The sequence below is a fragment of the Nerophis lumbriciformis genome, linkage group LG33 (assembly GCF_033978685.3).
Source record: "Nerophis lumbriciformis linkage group LG33, RoL_Nlum_v2.1, whole genome shotgun sequence".
NCBI lineage: Eukaryota > Metazoa > Chordata > Actinopteri > Syngnathiformes > Syngnathidae > Nerophis > Nerophis lumbriciformis.
The window spans coordinates 62,501-70,000 of record NC_084580.2 but is presented as its reverse complement, the minus strand read 5'-3'; positions in this window follow the sequence as shown (position 1 = coordinate 70,000).

Genomic DNA, 7,500 nt, shown 5'->3' with positions numbered 1-7,500 from the left:
CCTAGGCGGACACACGCTCCGGACAGAGCCCCTGTCGCTCAAGCCCTGGAAGCCCTAAGTACCTGGGTGGAATCAGTTCCAGGATTTCATTCATGCGGGAAAAGTTGAAAATGTGTCCGGGACAGCGCCCCCTAGGCGGACACACGCTCTGGACAGAGCCCCTGTCGCTCAAGCCCTGGAAGTCCTAAGTACCTGGGTGGAATCAGTTCCAGGATTTCATTCATGCGGGAAAAGTTGAAAATGTGTCCGAGACAGCGCCCCCTAGGCGGACACACGCTCCGGACAGAGCCCCTGTCGCTCAAGCCCTGGAAGCCCTAAGTACCTGGGTGGAATCAGTTCCAGGATTTCATTCATGCGGGAAAAGTTGAAAATGTGTCCGAGACAGCGCCCCCTAGGCGGACACACGCTCCGGACAGAGCCCCTGTCGCTCAAGCCCTGGAAGCCCTAAGTACCTGGGTGGAATCAGTTCCAGGATTTCATTCATGCGGGAAAAGTTGAAAATGTGTCCGGGACAGCGCCCCCTAGGCGGACACACGCTCCGGACAGAGCCCCTGTCGCTCAAGCCCTGGAAGTCCTAAGTACCTGGGTGGAATCAGTTCCAGGATTTCATCCATGCGGGAAAAGTTGAAAATGTGTCCGAGACAGCGCCCCCTAGGCGGACACACGCTCCGGACAGAGCCCCTGTCGCTCAAGCCCTGGAAGCCCTAAGTACCTGGGTGGAATCAGTTCCAGGATTTCATCCATGCGGGAAAAGTTGAAAATGTGTCCGGGACAGCGCCCCCTAGGCGGACACACGCTCCGGACAGAGCCCCTGTCGCTCAAGCCCTGGAAGCCCTAAGTACCTGGGTGGAATCAGTTCCAGGATTTCATTCATGCGGGAAAAGTTGAAAATGTGTCCGAGAAGGCGCCCCTTAGGCGGACACAGGTGTCTGCATGAGCCCCTGTCGCTCAGATGCTGGAAGAGCAGTTTGAAAAAGGACCGGGGTAAAGAGGGGGAAAGCACCATATATGTGTCCGGGAAGGCGCCCCTCGGGCGGACACAGGTGTCTGCATGAGCCCCTGTCGCTCAGATGCTGGAAGATCAGTTTGAAAAAAGGACCAGAGGATAGAGGGGAAAAACACCATATTTGTGTCCGAAAATAGCTCACTTTGACTCGGACGCGTTCCCTGTGATTTCAGCCTGTCAGACATGGTGCACATAGTAACGAGATGGAGGTGTTTTGGTCGACCAGGTAAAAAACGAAAAATCGAGAGAAGGTAAAAAGTAGGTGAAAAATTAAGCCTCTCTCGTTAAGGTACTTAGAAAAAATCCCAAAAAAAAAATGAACTCCCATTGAAATGAATGGGGAAAATTTTTTTTCTCGTTTTTTTTCTAAGTACAACAACGAGAGAAGGTAAAAAATGGTTTTTTTAGCCTCTCTCGTTAAGGTACTTAGAAAAAAACCCAGATTTTTTTTTTTCTCGTTTTTTTTCTAAGTACAACAACGAGAGAAGGTAAAAACAGGTGCTTTTTAGCCTCTCTCGTTAAGGTACTTGGAAAAAATCCGAGACATGTTTGGTCTTCCCCACTGACAGTGCGCCTTTGCTGGGTAAGTTGTGGACGTGCCAGGCACCCCCGGGACACCGATGGAACGCGGCCGGACTCGTGGTACTCCAACCCGGGCATAATTTTGGATATTTCCCGGTCCTTTTTTTCCCCACTTTCCCAACTTTTCTTCCGAATCACAGTGCGCCTTTGCTGGGTAAGTTGTGGACATGGCAGGCACCCCCGGGACACCGGTGGAACGCGGCCGGACTCGTGGTACTCCAACCCGGGCATAATATTGGATCAAATTCGGGACTTTTGCCCACTTTCCCAACTTTTCTTCCCAATCACAGTGCGCCTTTGCTGGGTGCGTTGTGGACATTGTAGGCACCCCGGAACCCTGGTGGAACGCGGCGGGACTTGTGGGACTCGAACCTGGGTGTGATTTTGGACCAAATTCGGGACTTTTGCCCACTTTCCCAACTTTTCTTCCCAATCACAGTGCGCCTTTGCTGGGTAAGTTGTGGACATTGTAGGCACCCCGAGACACTGGTGGAACGCGGCGGGACTTGTGGGACTCGAACCTGGGTGTGATTTTGGACCAAATTCGGGACTTTTGCCCACTTTCCCAACTTTTCTTCCCAATCACAGTGCGCCTTTGCTGGGTGCGTTGTGGACATTGTAGGCACCCCGGAACCCTGGTGGAACGCGGCGGGACTTGTGGGACTCGAACCTGGGTGTGATTTTGGACCAAATTCGGGACTTTTGCCCACTTTCCCAACTTTTCTTCCCAATCACAGTGCACCTTTGCTGGGTAAGTTGTGGACATTGTAGGCACCCCGGAACCCTGGTGGAACGCGGCGGGACTTGTGGGACTCGAACCTGGGTGTGATTTTGGACCAAATTCGGGACTTTTGCCCACTTTCCCAACTTTTCTTCCCAATCACAGTGCGCCTTTGCTGGGTGCGTTGTGGACATTGTAGGCACCCCGGAACCCTGGTGGAACGCGGCGGTACTTGTGGGACTCGAACCTGGGTGTGATTTTGGACCAAATTCGGGACTTTTGCCCACTTTCCCAACTTTTCTTCCCAATCACAGTGCGCCTTTGCTGGGTGAGTTGTGGACATTGTAGGCACCCCGGAACCCTGGTGGAACGCGGCGGGACTTGTGGGACTCGAACCTGGGTGTGATTTTGGACCAAATTCGGGACTTTTGCCCACTTTCCCAACTTTTCTTCCCAATCACAGTGCACCTTTGCTGGGTAAGTTGTGGACATTGTAGGCACCCCGGAACCCTGGTGGAACGCGGCGGGACTTGTGGGACTCGAACCTGGGTGTGATTTTGGACCAAATTCGGGACTTTTGCCCACTTTCCCAACTTTTCTTCCCAATCACAGTGCACCTTTGCTGGGTAAGTTGTGGACATTGTAGGCACCCCGGAACCCTGGTGGAACGCGGCGGGACTTGTGGGACTCGAACCTGGGTGTGATTTTGGACCAAATTCGGGACTTTTGCCCACTTTCCCAACTTTTCTTCCCAATCACAGTGCGCCTTTGCTGGGTGCGTTGTGGACATTGTAGGCACCCCGAGACCCTGGTGGAACGCGGCGGGACTTGTGGGACTCGAACCTGGGTGTGATTTTGGACCAAATTCGGGACTTTTGCCCACTTTCCCAACTTTTCTTCCCAATCACAGTGCGCCTTTGCTGGGTGCGTCGTGGACATTGTAGGCGCCCCGGAACCCTGGTGGAACGCGGCGGGACTTGTGGGACTCGAACCTGGGTGTGATTTTGGACCAAATTCGGGACTTTTGCCCACTTTCCCAACTTTTCTTCCCAATCACAGTGCGCCTTTGCTGGGTAAGTTGTGGACATTGTAGGCACCCCGAGACACTGGTGGAACGCGGCGGGACTTGTGGGACTCTAACCTGGGTGTGATTTTGGACCAAATTCGGGACTTTTGCCCACTTTCCCAACTTTTCTTGCCCACTCACAGTGCGCCTTTGCTGGGTGCGTTGTGGACATGTCAGGCACACTGGTGGAACGCGGCGGGACTTGTGGGACTCGAACCTGGGTGTGATTTTTGATCATTTCGTGGACTTTTGCTATGCATGCCTTCTCCCCGCTAGTTTGATGTGTGCTGCTGCAAAAGTTCCAAGAGGGCGTTTTTGCCCCCCTCCAAACTCCCTCTCTTTGTTTATAGTGCATATTTTCTGCTGGATCTACTCTCTATTTACTCCAAGGAAAAAAACTAGCCGGTCGCGGCAAATTTTTACAATCGGTCGCCAAACTACGGCACGAGGGCCGAACGCGGTACGCCGGCGTCCAAGATACGGCCCGGGGATTTTTTTGATTTTTTGGGCTTTTTTTGATTTTTTTGGACATGTTGGGCATCCCAGGACTCGGGTGCGACTGCAGGACGTGTGGGGCTCTAACCTGGGTGTGGTTTTTGGTCATTTTCCGGACTTTTGCCCACTTTTCCGACTTTTCTTCCCAATCACAGTGCGCCTTTGCTGGGTGCGTCGTGGACATGTCAGGCACCCCGGAACCCTGGTGGAACGCGGCGGGACTTGTGGGACTCAAACCTGGGTGTGATTTTGGATCAAATTCGGGACTTTTGCCCACTTTCCCAACTTTTCTTCCCAATCACAGTGCGCCTTTGCTGGGTGAGTTGTGGACATTGTAGGCACCCCGGAACACTGGTGGAACGCGGCGGGACTTGTGGGACTCGAACCTGGGTATAATATTGGATCAAATTCGGGACTTTTGCCCACTTTTCCAACTTTTCTTCCCCACTCACAGTGCGCCTTTGCTGGGTGCGTTTTGGGCATGTGGGGGGCACCTCGGACTCGGGTGGGACGCGGCGGGACTTGTGGCACTCGTACCTGTGTGTGATTTTTGATCATTTTGTGGACTTTTCCCCAGACACTCTCCACTTGTCTACCCCACTTCCCCTGTGACTTTGCTGGGGGGGCGTTTCCCCGCTGTCCTTTGTAGTGTAAGGGTTACTTTTCTTTTTTTTCTGTCTGAAAATAGGGCCCCAAAAGGCCTCACACTCCCCGGGAAGACCTGATGGACGCCTCGGCGTCACTGAAACAGGCCAATCTGTCTGAAAATATGGCCCACAAAAGGTCTCTCATTCCCCGGGAAGACCTGATGGACGCCCCGGCCTCACCGAAATAAGCCAAACTGTCTGAAAATAGGGGCTCCAAGGGTTCCCCACTCTTTCTGGCCCACAAAAGGCCTCTCATTCCCCGGGAACACCTGTAGGACTCCCCGGCGTCAAGGAAATACGCCAAACCGTCTGAAAATAGGGGCCCAAAAGAACTGGAAATAATGTGTTTAATTTGGGGGGTGATGTCTATAATTATGGGGGTGCATTGGAGGCGGGAGTCCACTGGAGGGCTCCACACCGTCTGAATATAGGGCCCCAAAAGGCCTGGAATTAATGTATTTAATTTGGGGGGTGCATTTGCAGCGGGAGTCCACCGGAGGGCTCCATTTCCCCACTCTTTTGTTGACATATGGCCACAAAAGGCCTCTCATTCCCCGGGAAGACCTGATGGACGCCCCGGCGTCACCGAAATAAGCCAAACTGTCTGAAAATAGGGGCTCCAAGGGTTCCCCACTCTTTCTGGCCCACAAAAGGCCTCTCATTCCCCGGGAACACCTGTAGGACTCCCCGGCGTCAAGGAAATCCGCCAAACTGTCTGAAAATAGGGCCCCAAAAGAACTGGAAATGATGCCTTTAATTTGGGGGGTGATGTCTTTAATTTGGGGGGTGCATTGGAGGCGGGAGTCCACTGGAGGGCTACACACCGTCTGAATATAGGGCCCCAAAAGGCCTGGAATTAATGTATTTAATTTGGGGGGTGCATTTGCAGCGGGAGTCCACCGGAGGGCTCCATTTCCCCACTCTTTTGTTGACATATGGCCACAAAAGGCCTCTCATTCCCCGGGAAGACCTGATGGACGCCCCGGCGTCACCGAAATCCGCCAAACTGTCTGAAAATAGGGCCCCAAAAGAACTGGAAATGATGCCTTTAATTTGGGGGGTGATGTCTTTAATTTGGGGGGTGCATTGGAGGCGGGAGTCCACTGGAGGGCTACACACCGTCTGAATATAGGGCCCCAAAAGGCCTGGAATTAATGTATTTAATTTGGGGGGTGCATTTGCAGCGGGAGTCCACCGGAGGGCTCCATTTCCCCACTCTTTTGTTGACATATGGCCACAAAAGGCCTCTCATTCCCCGGGAAGACCTGATGGACGCCCCGGCGTCACCGAAATAAGCCAAACTGTCTGAAAATAGGGGCTCCAAGGGTCCCCCACTCTTTCTGGCCCACAAAAGGCCTCTCATTCCCCGGGAACACCAAAAGAACTGGAAATAATGTGTTTAATTCAGGGTGCATTTGCAGCGAGTGTCCACCAGAGGGCTCCAATTCCCCAGCTATAGTCCTGGTACTCTAAAATGATGGCACTTAGTCAAATTTCCGCCTTTTTTTGATGACTTCCAACTAGGAGAGGGACTAATTTTGAGTTCCGGACCCGGGTGGAGAACCATAGCACGTCGGCCTTCTTAAAGGGACATCCTCCTAGGCACTTAGTCAAATTTCCGCCTTTTTTTTTGGACTTCCAGCGAGGAGAGGGACTAATTTGGCGTTCCAGACCCAGGTGGAGAACCATAGCACGTCGGCCTTCTTTAAGGGACATCCTCCTAGGCACTTAGTCAAATTTACGCCTTTTTTTTGGACTTCCAGCGAGGAGAGGGACAATTTTGCTTTCCTGACCCAGGTGGAGAACCATAGCACGTCGGCCTTCTTAAAGGGACATCCTCCTAGGCACTTAGTCAAATTCACGCCTTTTTTTTGGACTTCCAGCGAGGAGAGGGACAATTTTGCTTTCCTGACCCAGGTGGAGAACCATAGCACGTCGGCCTTCTTAAAGGGAAATGCTCCTAGGCACTTAGTCAAATTCACGCCTTTTTTTTGGACTTCCAGCGAGGAGAGGGACAATTTTGCTTTCCTGACCCAGGTGGAGAACCATAGCACGTCGGCCTTCTTAAAGGGAAATGCTCCTAGGCACTTAGTCAAATTCACGCCTTTTTTTTGGACTTCCAGCGAGGAGAGGGACAATTTTGCTTTCCTGACCCAGGTGGAGAACCATAGCACGTCGGCCTTCTTAAAGGGAAATGCTCCTAGACACTTAGTCAAATTTACCAAACTTTTCTATAGAGGCCTGGTACTCTAAAATGATGACACATAGACAAAAAACCAAACTTTTCTATAGAGGCCTGGTACTCTAAAATAATGACACTTAGTCAAATTTCCGCCTTTTTTTGACTACTTCCAGCTAGGAGAGGGACTAATTTGGCGTTCCGTACCCAGGTGGAGAACCATAGCACGTCGGCCTTCTTAAAGGGACATCCTCCTAGGCACTTAGTCAAATTCACGCCTTTTTTTTGGACTTCCAGCGAGGAGAGGGACTAATTTTGCTTTCCGTACCCGGGTGGAGAACCATAGCAGGTCAGCCTTCTTAAAGGGACATCCTCCTAGGCACTTAGTCAAATTTCCGCCTTTTTTTTGGACTTCCAGCGAGGAGAGGGACTAATTTTGCGTTCCTGACCCAGGTGGACAACCATAGCACGTCGGCCTTCTTAAAGGGACATCCTCCTAGGCACTTAGTCAAATTTACGCCTTTTATTTGGACTTCCAGCGAGGAGAGGGACTAATTTTGCTTTCCGGACCCAGGTGGAGAACCATAGCAGGTCGGCCTTCTTAAAGGGACATCCTCCTAGGCACTTAGTCAAATTCACGCCTTTTTTTTGGACTTCCAGCGAGGAGAGGGACAATTTTGCTTTCCTGACCCAGGTGGAGAACCATAGCACGTCGGCCTTCTTAAAGGGACATCCTCCTAGGCACTTAGTCAAATTTACGCCTTTTTTTTGGACTTCCAGCGAGGAGAGGGACAATTTTGCTTT